This window comes from Scyliorhinus torazame, chromosome 8 (assembly GCF_047496885.1).
Source record: "Scyliorhinus torazame isolate Kashiwa2021f chromosome 8, sScyTor2.1, whole genome shotgun sequence".
NCBI classification, from domain to species: Eukaryota; Metazoa; Chordata; class Chondrichthyes; order Carcharhiniformes; family Scyliorhinidae; genus Scyliorhinus; species Scyliorhinus torazame.
The window spans coordinates 257,137,692-257,151,093 of record NC_092714.1 but is presented as its reverse complement, the minus strand read 5'-3'; the positions used below and the strand labels follow the sequence as shown (position 1 = coordinate 257,151,093).

The 13,402-nt window shown below is 46.5% G+C and overlaps 1 protein-coding gene across 2 annotated transcripts in view; it reads left to right on the top strand.

Annotated features, from left to right (window-relative positions):
- The window catches only part of zhx3b (zinc fingers and homeoboxes 3b), an 87,641-nt gene that overhangs the window by 49,768 nt on the left and 24,471 nt on the right, over positions 1 to 13,402 (top strand). Inside the window, exons 1-2 of one of the 2 annotated variants that reach the window (XM_072515150.1) lie at positions 3,429 to 3,594; positions 5,742 to 5,942. The exons of the other annotated variant lie outside the window; for it this stretch is intronic. The gene's annotated coding sequence lies outside the window, so the exon portion shown is untranslated. Of the gene's footprint in view, positions 1 to 3,428; positions 3,595 to 5,741; positions 5,943 to 13,402 lie in introns of those variants that run through there. 2 annotated transcript variants of the gene reach the window in all.

The window sequence follows — 13,402 nt, the reverse complement described above, 5'->3', positions numbered from 1 at the left end:
AGTGGCGCAGTGGTGAGCACTGCTGCTTCACGGCGCCGAGGTCCCGGGTTCGATCCCGGCCCCAGGTCACTTTCCGTGTGGGGTTTGCACATTCTCCCCGTGTCTGCGTGGGTCTCACCCCCACAACCCATAGATGTGCAGGGTTGATGAATTGTCCATGCTAAATTTCCCCTTCAATTGGGGGAAAAAAAAAATTTGTTGAATGCAAATCATTGGATAATTCAATCTTTTAAACCATAAAGCAACTTCAGTTGTCAGTAATGGCTGTGTACATATGCTGCTATCCCTGGATGAAAGCAAATTACTGCGGATGCTGGAATCTGAAACTAAAAGAGAAAATGCTGGGAAATCTCAGCAGGTCTGACAGCCTCTGTTAGGAGGGAAAAGAGCTAACGTTTCGAGTCCAGATGGCCCTTTGACAATGCTCTGGTCCCTGTCTTGGTCTCTCTCTTTCTCATACATACTTTGCACTCTCTCTCTCTCTCTCTTTCTCTCTGGTCTATTATCCCTTCCATTCCTCTCTTTTAAAAAAAATTTTGTTTCCTCTGGTTTATTTCTGTCCTCTTTTCACTCACTGGCTCTGAATCCTGCAATTGCTATTACCGGATCATATTTGCTTTTCTTCCCGCTTTCTCCCTGCACACACTCTCTCTCGCTCTTTTCTCTCTTCTCTCTTCCATATAATGCACACACTTTTTCACCCCCACACTATCTTGCTTATCTCTCTAGACATTCTCCACTCTCCTTTCTTTCTTTCTCTCCCTCCCTCTCTCTCTCTCTCTCTCTCTCTCCTTCTCCCCCCTTCCAAACACACTTATGTTCTCACAAACACATGTTCTCTCTCTCTCTCTCTCTCTCTCTCTCTCTCTCTCTCTCTCTCTCTCTCTCTCTCTCTCTCTCCACATATACCTTCTCTCACTCTTTGGGGACAATTTTTAGCTCGTGTTAGCCGTCAGCGAGTTTTCAGTCTTGGGCTGACACTGGGGGAAATAAATATGGGAAAATTCCACCCCGATTTCTTTCCCCATCTCCCAACACCTTCATCACTCTCTCTCTCTCTCTCTCTCACTCTCTCCAGTCCGGGGGGGGCAGCGATGTGGTTGCAGGGGAGATCTTTCTCATTGTATTTCAGAAGTACGTCTGACTGATGAATTGTGCAGGAGTGGCCAGGTCATTGTGTGTCGCCGATAAATTCACTCTTGGCTCGGTCGAGGTAAATTCCAGGCAGCATAGACGAATACACTCCTCCAGCTCTTTGCTTATAATTTATTTCCTTATCACTTCATCTCCACTGTCCAAAATGAGTTTCAAACCTACTGAAGCAGCCATGAATAGCCTCCAGGAGATTGTTGTTGACTTTTCTTTACTACGCTGTGATGTCATGTAAGTTGCTGCTGGCTCCAGTTAATATGGAAAGCTGGCAGATGTGTGTGCGTGTTGTGTTATATTATTCTTCTGCCCTTTTTAAAATAAAAAATCTCGCATGCTTTTTTTTGCACTACTCAATATGGCGTGCGGGCTACGGTATATAAATTGCATCTCGGTTCAAGGTTTTGGGATCTCTTGCGCCATCCACCCTGCTGTTCTGCTGTCAGAGGGATTCTGTACTTAATGCAAAGAATTTTAATTGCTGTAAAGTAATGGTCCGCAAAATTTTTCATCTGTTGACCACCTACCAGTCCTACTGCACCCTTGCCACCCGCAAAAAAAAAACTAATCAGAATCGATGTGAAGAATGGCTATTGCTTATGGAACCTATAAATATTTTTCTGCTTTTTGCACTACTCCATTTCGGGGCATTATTTTATTTGAATACGAGTAAATTATTCATGCCAAAAGCAAATGTGCAGACATTTTAATTTTATAAACATTAATAATATAAGAAATTGCAACTGCTGGGCAGCATGGTGGTGCAGTGGTTGGCACTGCTGCCTACGGCGCTGGGGACCCGGGTTCGATCCCAGCCCTGGGTCACTGACCGTGTGGAGTTTGCACATTCTCCCCGTGTCTGCGTGGATTTCACACCCACAACCCAAAGATGTGCAGGTTGGGTGGGTTGGCCATGCTACATTGCCCCTTAATTGGAAAAAAAAATAAAAAATTGGGTACTCTAAATTTATTAAAACGAAGGGGGAAAAAGAAATTGCAACTGTCTGGTGTGTTATAAGATCTTCGCGGAGAAACTAATACTTGCATCTATATTAGTCTCACAAAATTAATAGTGACATAAATCGTGCCCATAATAATATATATACATTTTTTTGCTTGCGCTGATGACGACTCGTGCCACCCATGCAGGAGGCGCTCTTATGTGATGGGACGAGGGTTCTGGCCTGTGCTCCATTGACTCGGGCGTGGCATTGTGTGTCTGTAATTTGAGTTCGGGCCAGTCTGTGGACCATTAGGAGGACCTTCACGGTGCACATTCAGAGAGCCCCTCCTGTAAACCATGGCTTGGCTACTACATCCTTAACTGGTTGGCTTGGGGGAAAGAGAGGCACATGCCAATGTTAAAATTAACTACTACGATTAACGCGCTCACTCAAAGACTAGTTCTTCGTCTTTAACCCCCACCCTCCTGGACTCCCATCCGCTGCCCCGCCTCTCCATTAAAGAATAGATGTTTGCTCTCAGTTTTGTGTACCCCCCTCTCTTCCCCAAATTTCTATGCACTATTTCTGTGCTGTATACCGTGTCATCTTGCTGAAGACAAATTTATTTTCTTAAAATATAAATTTAGAGTATCCAATTGAATAGGATGGGAATAGAGGGATACGGACCCCGGAAGTATAGAAGATTTTAGTTTAGATGGACAGCATGGTTGGCACGGGCTTGGAGGGCCGAAGGGCCTGCTCCTGTGCTGTACTTTTCTTCTTTGTTCAATTCCATTTTTTTTTTTTCCAATTAAGGGCCAATTTGGCCTCGCCAATCCACCTACCCTGCACATCATTTGGGTTGTGGGGGTAGGACCCACGCAGACACTGGGGAGAATGTGCAAACTCCACGCAGACAGTGACCCGGGGCCGGGATCGAACACCGACCGGGTCCTCAGCGCCGCAAGGCAGCAGTGCTAACCACTGCGCCACCGTGCCGCCTGAAGGCAAATCTCTAAGCACTATCTTGCTGAAGGCAGTCCATTCCACCAGGACCTAACCCACTCATGACACTAGCATTATTGCAAAACTCCGAACACCTGATGGGCAAGGCAGCCGATTTGGAAAAACTAGTGAGACGGCAAAGGAAATGAGAAAGCCCATTTCATTGGGTGGGTTTTGGAGAGCCTGTTGAACAACATTTCGAAGCAGTCAGACAGCAACCCTGTCTGTGTTCATTTATTCTGTTTGCAACCAAAAAGAAGACAAAATTCCCTTTGTTGATTTTTTTTTTTTTTAAGTGTCTATCCAAAGGAAATAAATTTTCATTTTCAGTGCATGTGGAATGTACTGAAGCAGGATTTTTAAGATGTGGAAGTTGTTCCTGGAGATGGCGGGCAGCAATACATTACTGTCAGGGGTCAGGATGACCCACCACTCTTATGATCTGGAAAGAAGCCTTAAGGAACCATCATGCCTTCAAAAAGTGGATCACACTAAGGTGAGGATATTGCCCTGTCTTTCTTTTTAAAAAAAAAACAAAAACAAATTTAGAGTACCCAATTCATTTTTTCCAATTAAGGGGCAATTTAGCGTGGCCAATCCACCTAGCCTGCACATCTTTGGGTTGTGGGGGTGAAACCCACGCAAACACGGGGAGAATGTGCAAACTCCACACGGACAGTGACCCAGAGCCGGGATCAAACCTGGGACCTCGGCGCCATGAGACTACAGGGCTAACCCACTGCGCCACCATGCTGCCCGATATTGCCCTGTCTTGATATGGGATGAAAGATCCACATGGGGGATGGAGCCTTGAGATAGTAACAAAATCTTTAAAATGCTGTGGGTGCACAAAAAGATGAATGATCAAGGGCAGCACGGTGGCGCAGTGGTTAGCACTCCTGCCTCATGGCGCTGAGGTCCCAGGTTCAATCCTGGCTCTGGGTCACTGTCCGTGTGGAGGTTGCACATTCTCCCTGCGTTTGCGTGGGTTTTGCCCCCACAACCCAAAGATGTGCAGGGTAGGTGGATTGGCCACACTTAATTGCCCCTTAATTGGAAAAAATGAATTGGGTACTCTTAAAAAAAAAAAATATGAATGATCAATGTGGGAACGATGTTAAAGGGGAAGTTATTCTTAAATATAAGAAACACCTGAACAGACAAATGCCTAGCAAGGGAGTTGGTACAAGTTAAACGGCAGATAAATGCAAATGACATTATACAGAGAATTATATTGCAAGAAATAATTTTCATGCCTTGAAATGATTTAGTCTTGAACCACATTGCAGGTCTATTACGAGACTTGGACAGAAGAAAAGGCAGAAATTAGAATAGACGGTGGCTCCTTTTTTTCTTTATGCAAAGTTGGGGTTGTCCCTATGCAAAGTTGGGGTTGTTCTCCTAAGAAGGTTGAGAGGGGATTTGATCGAGGCATTCAATATCATGAGAGGTCAGGACAGAGCAGAGGGAGAGAAATTTCCCATTGGTGGAATGATCAAGAACCAAAAGACACTGATTTAAGGTGAATGGCAAAAGAACCAGACGTAACACAAGGAAAAGCTTTTTTTTTTAAACACAGCGAGCGGTTAGGAAATGGAATGCACAGAGCGTGTGGGAGAGGCAGATTAAACCTTGGCTCTCAAAAGCAGTGTCCTTCAAACTTTTTTTCCGGGGACCCATTTTTACCAACCGGCCAACCTTCGCTACCCACCATTTTCTCTTGCCTTGTTTGCTGCTGACAAAAATGGAGTTAATGGTTTTTATGTCCCTTTGGCTCTCATACACGCTCCTCCAATGGAACCTGTTGGATGAAGGTGAAGCCTTCCGGTATCCGAAAGTATGGAGTCTCCATCTGTTCAAAGTTCTTCATTTTGTTCCTGTAAAATCTTATCAAATAAACCCCCCCCCCCCGAACTTTGTAAAAAAAAAAAATGAATAAAATAAATGAAAAAAATAATAATTAAATGAATAAAATAAATGAATAAACCCCCCCCGAACTTGTAAAACAAACAGCTGCGACCTATTTTTTAAAAAAAAAGTGGCCGCACTGCGCATGCATGTTCGATCATCAGTGCGCATGTGCGTTGATGATCTGGCACGCATGCGCAGTGCGGCCGCATTTTTTTTACATGTTCGCGGCCATTTTGAAGGCCGCTTGCAGCCGGCGTTATTAACAGTCGGCTGCTGCGGCTGTTGGGCGCAGATTTGCGCGACTGGGTGCGCCGCGACGGACGGCTCCACGACCCTCCCGACACCCGCCCGCGACCCACCTGTGGGTCGCGCCCCCAAGTTTGACAATGCCTGCTCAAAAGGATGATTCTCCTGAAGATAGAATTGAACAGGACTGCGGCAGAGTGGGGTTAGCTGAGTTGCTCTTGCCAGCACGGACATGACACACACTGTCTGTGTTGTAACGATTTTATGATTCTAGTAGGGAGGAGAGACTCTCCAAGATGAGAGTCCTGAACAGGTTAAGAGGATCACCTGGTATATGAAAGTAATGCATTTGATGATTTATGCTTCTTTGCATCGAATATGCCTTTACACACTGATTGTACACTCGTGATTAATTTGTCTAATTCTGCAGTTCCCAAAGAAAGTTTTGTCTGTGTATTCATTGAATGCTATCTTCTGTCTTCACAGAGTGAAGAGAACTTGGTCTTCAGGGCATACCACAGAAGAGGCGTTGACAAGAACACCAACCATCGCTACATACACCAATCTAATCTTGCACAAACATCAGCCCAGATACAGCCATTTATCAACAAATGTACAAGAATGGGGATGAAGAACCATTTAAAAATCACACAGCAATGCGATTGAAGAATTAGCAGAAGGGCAGAGGTTGCCATAATTTTTTTAATATAAATTTAAAGTGCCCAATTCTTTTTTCCCACCAATTAAGAACCATTTTTCTTTATAATAATCTTTAGTATTGTCACAAGTAGGCTTACATTAACATTGCAATGAAGTTACTGTGAAAAGCCCCTAGTCGCCACACTCCGGAGCCTGTCCGGGTACACAGGAGAATTAAGAATGTCCAGTTCACCTAACAAGCACGTCTTTCGCAACTCGTGGGAGGAAACCGGAGCACTCGGAGGAAACCCACGCAGACACGGGGAAAACGTGCAGTCTCCCCACAGACAGTGACCCAAGCCGGGAATTGAACCTGGGACCCTGGAGCTGTGAAGCAACAGTGCTAACAACCACGTTTAGCGTGGCCAATCTACCTACCCTGCACATCTTTGGGTTGTAGGGGTGAGACCCATACAGACACGGGGAGAATGTGCAAACTCCACGTGGACAGTGACCCGGGGCCGGGATCGAACCCGAGTGCTCGGCACTGTGCGGCAGCAGTGCTAACCACTGAGCCACCGTTCCGCCCCCATTCCAGACTTGATTTATTTTAAAACAACAACCGTGACTTTTTTTTAATCCTGTATTTATTTTTAAACTGAATTCTAATTCTCAAATGGCCAAGGTGGAATTTGGATTTATGCTCTTTGGATTCCCAGTCGACTACCATAACCACTATGCTATCGTAATTGTTGGCTTATAAAACTTTTGCAGCCATCTCTCTTACTTGAGGAACTCTGTGGCTGGTGGTAACTTCAGTCTCCACATCCTGCATGCCAAGCTGGTGCTCTTATTTTGAATCAATTTGTAGGTCATTGTCCATGGAATGTAATTTCACATCTACCCCAATCAAGCATCTAAAGCATTGTTTTATAACTTGTATTTATAATATTGTATTATCACACCCTCAGGATATACGCACAGTCCTTTTTACAAGCAGCAGATTCATTGTTTAAAATTGAAGTCATTGCTGTTTGTCGGCAAATGTTTGTCTCCTGTTCATTCACGTCTTGTACACTGGCAGAGATTAGGGCTGTGCCGTCGCAAGGTTGCAACTCCTGTCCTCCATGTCCTGTCCTGCTGGTAACTGCTCCTGCCAGGCAATCTGCTGTCACGGTGTGTCACACCCGTCTGTCTTGCGCCATCCTCACCCATCCACTGTAATTTGCCTATAACCACGTTTTTTTTTAAAATGTTTACAATTAAGGGGCAAATTGGTCTGGCCAATCCACCTACACTGCACATCTTTGGGTTGTGGGAGCGAGACCCACGCCGACACGGGGAGAATGTGTAAACTCCACACGGACAGTGACCAGGGATCGAACCCGTGTCCTCGACGCCGTGAGGCAGCAGTGCTAACCACTGCGCCACCACCTATAGCCACTCTGTGACAACCAATTATGCCGAGGTAGACCCCTCTTCCTGCAGCTCTTCACTTTGCCCTCCAGAAGAGAGCTCTGTAGCTTTTCAGCCAAATGGCCAAAATACTGAGTTTTCTTGGCGTCAACACATGCTTCATCTTCACAAAATTACTTTTAGCTCACTCTGTCCTTCTTCTAATGCTGGCATTGCATCGAACATCTTCTGCGATCATTTGTCTTAAAGAGACAAACTTATCTACTTGCTCCAGAGTGACACCATCCACTTCAATTGTCACTCTAGTTTCTTCCAATGTAGCCCTTCTGAATGCTGATGTTATTCCTTTTTGATATTCCTACTCGGTCCACATTCTTAGAAGTTTCTGATCTACAGTGCTTTATAGGGCCTCTTCAGACTCGACAAGTGGCACTGTGTCATTTGCGCGCCTGTGGTTTCTTATATTCTTGCCTCCAATTTTTACCCTCCAGTCTTTACCCCGGAGAGTACATCTGACTACGAATACTGGTTCTGGGTAGTTTGGATAACAACCCTGCCATGGCAATCTGCAAGACGTGCCAGATCATCGACATGGATACCACCATTACACGTGAGAACACTACCCACCAGATACGCGGTACATACTCGTGCGACTCTGCCAACGTTGTCTACCTCATACGCTGCAGGAAAGGATGTCCCGAAGCGTGGTACATTGGCGAGACCATGCAGACGCTGCGACAACGAATGAACGGACATCGCGCGACAGTCGCCAGGCGGGAATGTTCCCTTCCAGTCGGGGAACACTTCAGCAGTCAAGGGCATTCAGCCTCTGATCTCCGGGTAAGCGTTCTCCAAGGCGGCCTTCAGGTCGCGCAACAACGCAGAATCGCCGAGCAGAAGCTTATAGCCAAGTTCCGCACACATGAGTGCGGCCTCAACCGGGACCTGGGATTCATGTCACATTACATTCATCCCCCACCATCTGGCCTGCGAAATCCTACCAACTGTCCTGGCTTGACACAATTCACACCTCTTTAACCTGGGGTTACCCCATCTCTGGATCTGTAAAGGTTTAATCACCTGCTAATGCTCACATTCCAAGCATTGTCTGGCATCTTTGAATTTGTCTATATATATGTTTCTGGAGCATACCTCTTCATTCACCTGAGGAAGGAGCAGCCCTCCGAAAGCTAGTGACACCGAAACAAACCTGTTGGACTTTAACCTGGTGTTGTAAAACGTCTTACTTGTGCTCACCCCAGTCCAATGCCGGCATCTCCACATCATGGATAACTTTGGTGACAGTACATAGCCTTCACCAGGCAGCCCATAATTCAAGGAGCCAGCCGCCCATTCATCTTCCTTTTTCAAAGGACTGGGTCGCATTACATTCCCTCCGCTATGGCCCTGTCTCATCTCCTACATGTCTCTCTGGTCCAACCTGTGCCTGGTGCAGCCGATCTGGCTGGGGTGTACTTTGTTCAGCCAGTCTTGCACCTGCTACACCTCTTGAGCTCATGGAACAAGACCCCCTCCCCCACGACCACCACTAGGAGGGACTCAAGAGTGACCATTGCGTCCAGTGTGGAGTTCAAAACCCGGGTTCTGGCCCGAAGTTCAGAGGTCAATTTTCATTTATTTCTTCTCTCTGTTGGAATGTCCATGATTGACCGCTAACAGGACCTCAATAATCCTTTGAGGGCTATTTTTTTTAAAAGATAGAAGATTGTGCTTATTTGTGCCACAACATTAGGGGGCGCACTTCTTGCACATGCACAGATACAGTGTCAGTCGCAGGGAATCAGACTGTGACCTTGACATTTGCAACTACCAGACAGTCATCCTACGGTTTGAGATGCAAACTGAAATCTGGTATTGGGGAGTAAATTAAAATAGGATCATGTTGAGATTGACTGTTGCGCTGGCGGGGGCAGTGTGGGACCAGGTAAGTGTGCATGTGCAACTCTTTCCAGTCAGCAGCTGGAGTTGGTGATTACCAATGGGCATCTCAAAGAACTTTACAGCCAATTAAGTACTTTTTGAAGTGTAGTTGCTGTTGTAATGTAGGAAACATAGCAGCCAATTGGTGCACAACAGATTCCCACAAACATCAATGTGATAATGACCAGCTAATCTGCCTTTTGTGTTCTTGATTGAGTGATAAATATTGGGCACAACAGAGATGAGCTCCTGGTCTTCTTCAAGATCGTACAATGTTAGCTTTTGTATCCGCTCAAGCAGGCAGATGGGGGCCTCAAATTAACGCCTCATCCAAAAGATGACATCTCCAACAGTACAGTCCTCCCTCAGTACGACACTGGGAGTGTTGGTTTGAATTTCTGTGCTCAACCCACATCTCAGCCCGGAGGCAAGATTGCTACCAAGTGGGAAGCAATTTAGTCTGTGAGCAAGACTGAGTCACATTACTGCTTTCATCTGGGTTTGTTTCTTTTGTTTATTCATGTGCCTGGCCACTTATTCATTATAAACGGCAGGCGAAGGACAATATGGCTCTCAAACCTTAACTTGCACTTGGCAAGGTGCGAGATGTTGTTGTCAGCGGCCACTCCAGGGTCAAGCGTAGAACAGGTCAGTTGTAGGATAAATCTCTCCCTCTATTTGCTCCAATGTTGTCCCTACCAACCTCCTGAACAGTCAATGCGTTAGAATGTTTCTATACCTCCCTAACTCATACACCTACCCCACCCTGTTTTTTTTTCCCCTCTCCCCTCAACCTCCCTTTGTGAACTCTCATTGAAATTCTGGTTTACGGCAACCCTTGATCTCTTTGAGCAGAATTACTGCTGCTTGCAGAGACTGTTGGACCCGTTGAAGTAAACTGGCTTAAATCCAGCTCCCACAGGTGAAAAGATTGTAATATGACGTGACTACTTCCCACATAACGCCACATTGTAATGTTTGCATAGGATATGGGGCAAAGGAACGCATCATTCGGACCACCCAGCCCATGCTGGCATATACCAAGCATGCAGCAGTGTGCTGGAACAATAATCATCCAGCCGTTGGTCAGTGAAAATGAGGGCAGCGTTGTACACTTGGATTCGGAATCTTGTTCTCTCTTTATAACACCGGATTGCCCTCCACTGCTTTCTCCTCCATGTCTTGAAACTCTGCAACCGCTGAATCGGAACAGCCACAGCAGCACAGTGGTTAGCACAGTTGCATCACAGCTCCAGGGTCCCAGGTTCGATTCCCGGCTTGGGTCACTGCCTGTGCGGAGTCTGCACGTTCTCCCCGTGTCTGCGTGGGCTTTCTCCGGGTGCTCCGGTTTCCTCCCACAGTCCAAAGATGTGTAGGTTAGGTGGATTGGCCACGCTAAATTGCCCTTAAGTGTCCAAAAAAAATGTTAGGTTGGGTTACGGGGATAGGGTGGCGGTGTGGGGATAGGGTGGAGGTGTGAGCTCGGGTAGGGTGCTCTTTCCAAGGGCCGGTGCAGACGCGATGGGCCCAATGGCCTCCTTCTGCTCTGCAGGTTAGCGTTGTCCTGGAGTCTCTGGGCTGAATCTTCTGTCCTGTAACAATTCTGTGGGTGACGGGGTGAAGCAGGAGGAAGGCACTCGATGAGAGGCAAGATGGGCTGGACGGCGTCCTCTTGTTTTTAGTGATTCTGTAAAGAGTGATCTCCAGGATACCACTGCGAACAACGCAGGAGGGAAATAATATTATCGGGTCGCGAGGGGGGGGGGGGTGAAAACCGTTAAAATGTTAATACGAGTTCTAAAAAAATATCGGAGATTGAGTAAAAGAGGGCTTTTGGGGAACTGGCCGAAACAGTCATCCAATCAGGTCATGAAGAATCTGTTTGCATTCCAATTGGTGGCGATGAGTGTGTTAGACAGCCAATGGTGAGAGTTTGGAGGCAGATCCGTTAGTGCAGGAGGAGCATGAGATGAAACCAGTGTATCCAGTTCATAGTATTCACTGGGTGGGGCGGGGGGCATATTGGAAATCCAGGAAATGATTGAATGCTAGGAGCATTTTATTTAATTACTATAAATTTAGAGTACCCTATTCTTTATTTTTTCCAATTAAGGGGCAATTTAGCGTGGCCGATCCACCTACCCTGCAAGCTAGGGGCATTTTAGTGTTCTCGATATAAGTAGGAGCAAAAAAAGGACCTCCACGATCTCCGTGCTTTCCCCAATTCCGGAACTTTATGCATGATTTTTATTTATTTTTTATTTTTTTTTTAATTTAGAGTAGCCAATTCTTTTCCAATCAAGGAGCAATTTAGCGTGGCCAATCCACCTACCCTGCACATCTTTGGGTTGTGGGGGCGAAACCCACGCAGACACGGGGAGAATGTGCAAACTCCACACGGACAGTGACCCAGAGCCGGGATCGAACCTGGGACCTCGGCGCCGTGAGGCAGCAGTGCTTCCCACTGAGCCACCGTGCTGCCCTGCATGATTTTTATTGCTCCATCATCGGTGCCTGTGACTTGAGTCGACTGTCCCAAGCGCACTCGTGAATCCCTGTCTCCTCAAAACCTCTGATTAAGCTTCTGGTCAGCTGTGCTGATAGCTCCTTATGTTCGCTTGGTGTCCCATTTTGTTTGCTAATGGCTCCTCTGAAACACCTTGGGAGGTTTCCCTGCGAAATCTCAAGTCCATGCAAGGTGTTGTTGACGAGTAGTTTTTGCTGGGATCTGCCGTATGTTTGTCTGGAGCCAGTCAGACTGCCTGATGCAGAGGCTGGATGCAAGAAACAGAAAATTGCTCCATTTCCCAGGGGCAGCTGTCACCCACCTATTTTTTTTTTTTTTAATGAGTGCAGGAGTTCATTCGCAAGGAGAAGGAAAATAGTCTGTTGTTGCGGCTCCAAGCAGCGTTTAGCTTTTAATCTGATGTCCCAAGGCAGTCTGTGGCTTAAGCTCACTCACCTTCACTTGCTGAAGAGACCTCAGAGGAGACTGTCACACCCTCTCGTCTGCAGGAAGATTTAAAAAAAATGGTGACAGTGTTTTTCTTTTATCCACATGCAACTCTCTTTGCATTCATTGTTGGAGACGTCATATCAAACACCGCAACTAAATGGTTTATTTGGCAGAGTTTACTCTGTAGAAGCAACACCTACTCGGGTAGCTGCACTAACTATACTTGTTTAAAAATCTCGCCCAGGGCTTCCACACGAAGCTGACATGTAACAAAGGGAGACTTGTATTTCCATCCCGTTTATGTAAACCACCTTTGTAGCAGGAGCATATTTACTAAATATCTATATATATATTTAAATCTCCTTTTGCATGTTCTCCCCATGCCTGCGTGGGTCTCGCCCCCACAAACCAAAAAGATGTGCAGGGTTAGATTATGGCTATGCTAAATTGCCCCTCAATTGGAAAAAATATATAATTGGGTACACTAAATTAAAAAAAATATATATTTCAATCTCCTGCAATGGTTTCATTATGAAAAGCAGAAGCCAAAGATATTGGGCGGGATCCTCCGCTCCACCAGGCAGCGCACTCACGCCCGCAGATTTCCTGACGGCGTGGGGGTGCCCACAATGGGGAAACCCCATTGGCCGGCTGCTGGGACGGAGAATCCCGGAGTCGGCGGGGGTGCGCGCACCGGAAAACGGGCGCGGCGGGACGGAGAATCCCACCGATTGCGTTCGATGATCAATCAGTGGTGAGTTAGTTATTCTCTACTGGCAGTTTGGAAGGCCCCTGCACTCTGGAGTAGCGAAAAGCAGAAATCGGTAAATCTCTGCCTTTCCCAGCCCCACTGAACTGGTGCGAGTGCTTGGCCGAATAGCCGACCATTTGTCCACCCTCCTGCGTGAAGGATATTACCTGGGCAGGTTTGCGGCCAGTACCTGGGCAGGTCTCGATGCTTACAGACTATGAGATTGTTGCAGCAAAAGACCCCCCCCCCCACCCACCCACAACAACAGAAATCCATTTTTGATGCGAATCCCCTGATTAGCGAAGGGATTAGTAAAAATTTAGGAAATAGGAGCAGGAGTAAGTCTGATGTCTCGAGCCTGCTGCACCAATCAAAAAGATCATGTCTGATTTCCCACCCTAAACCCATGTCCTTGTGGCAACAAAGTTGGTGCATTGGCAGAAT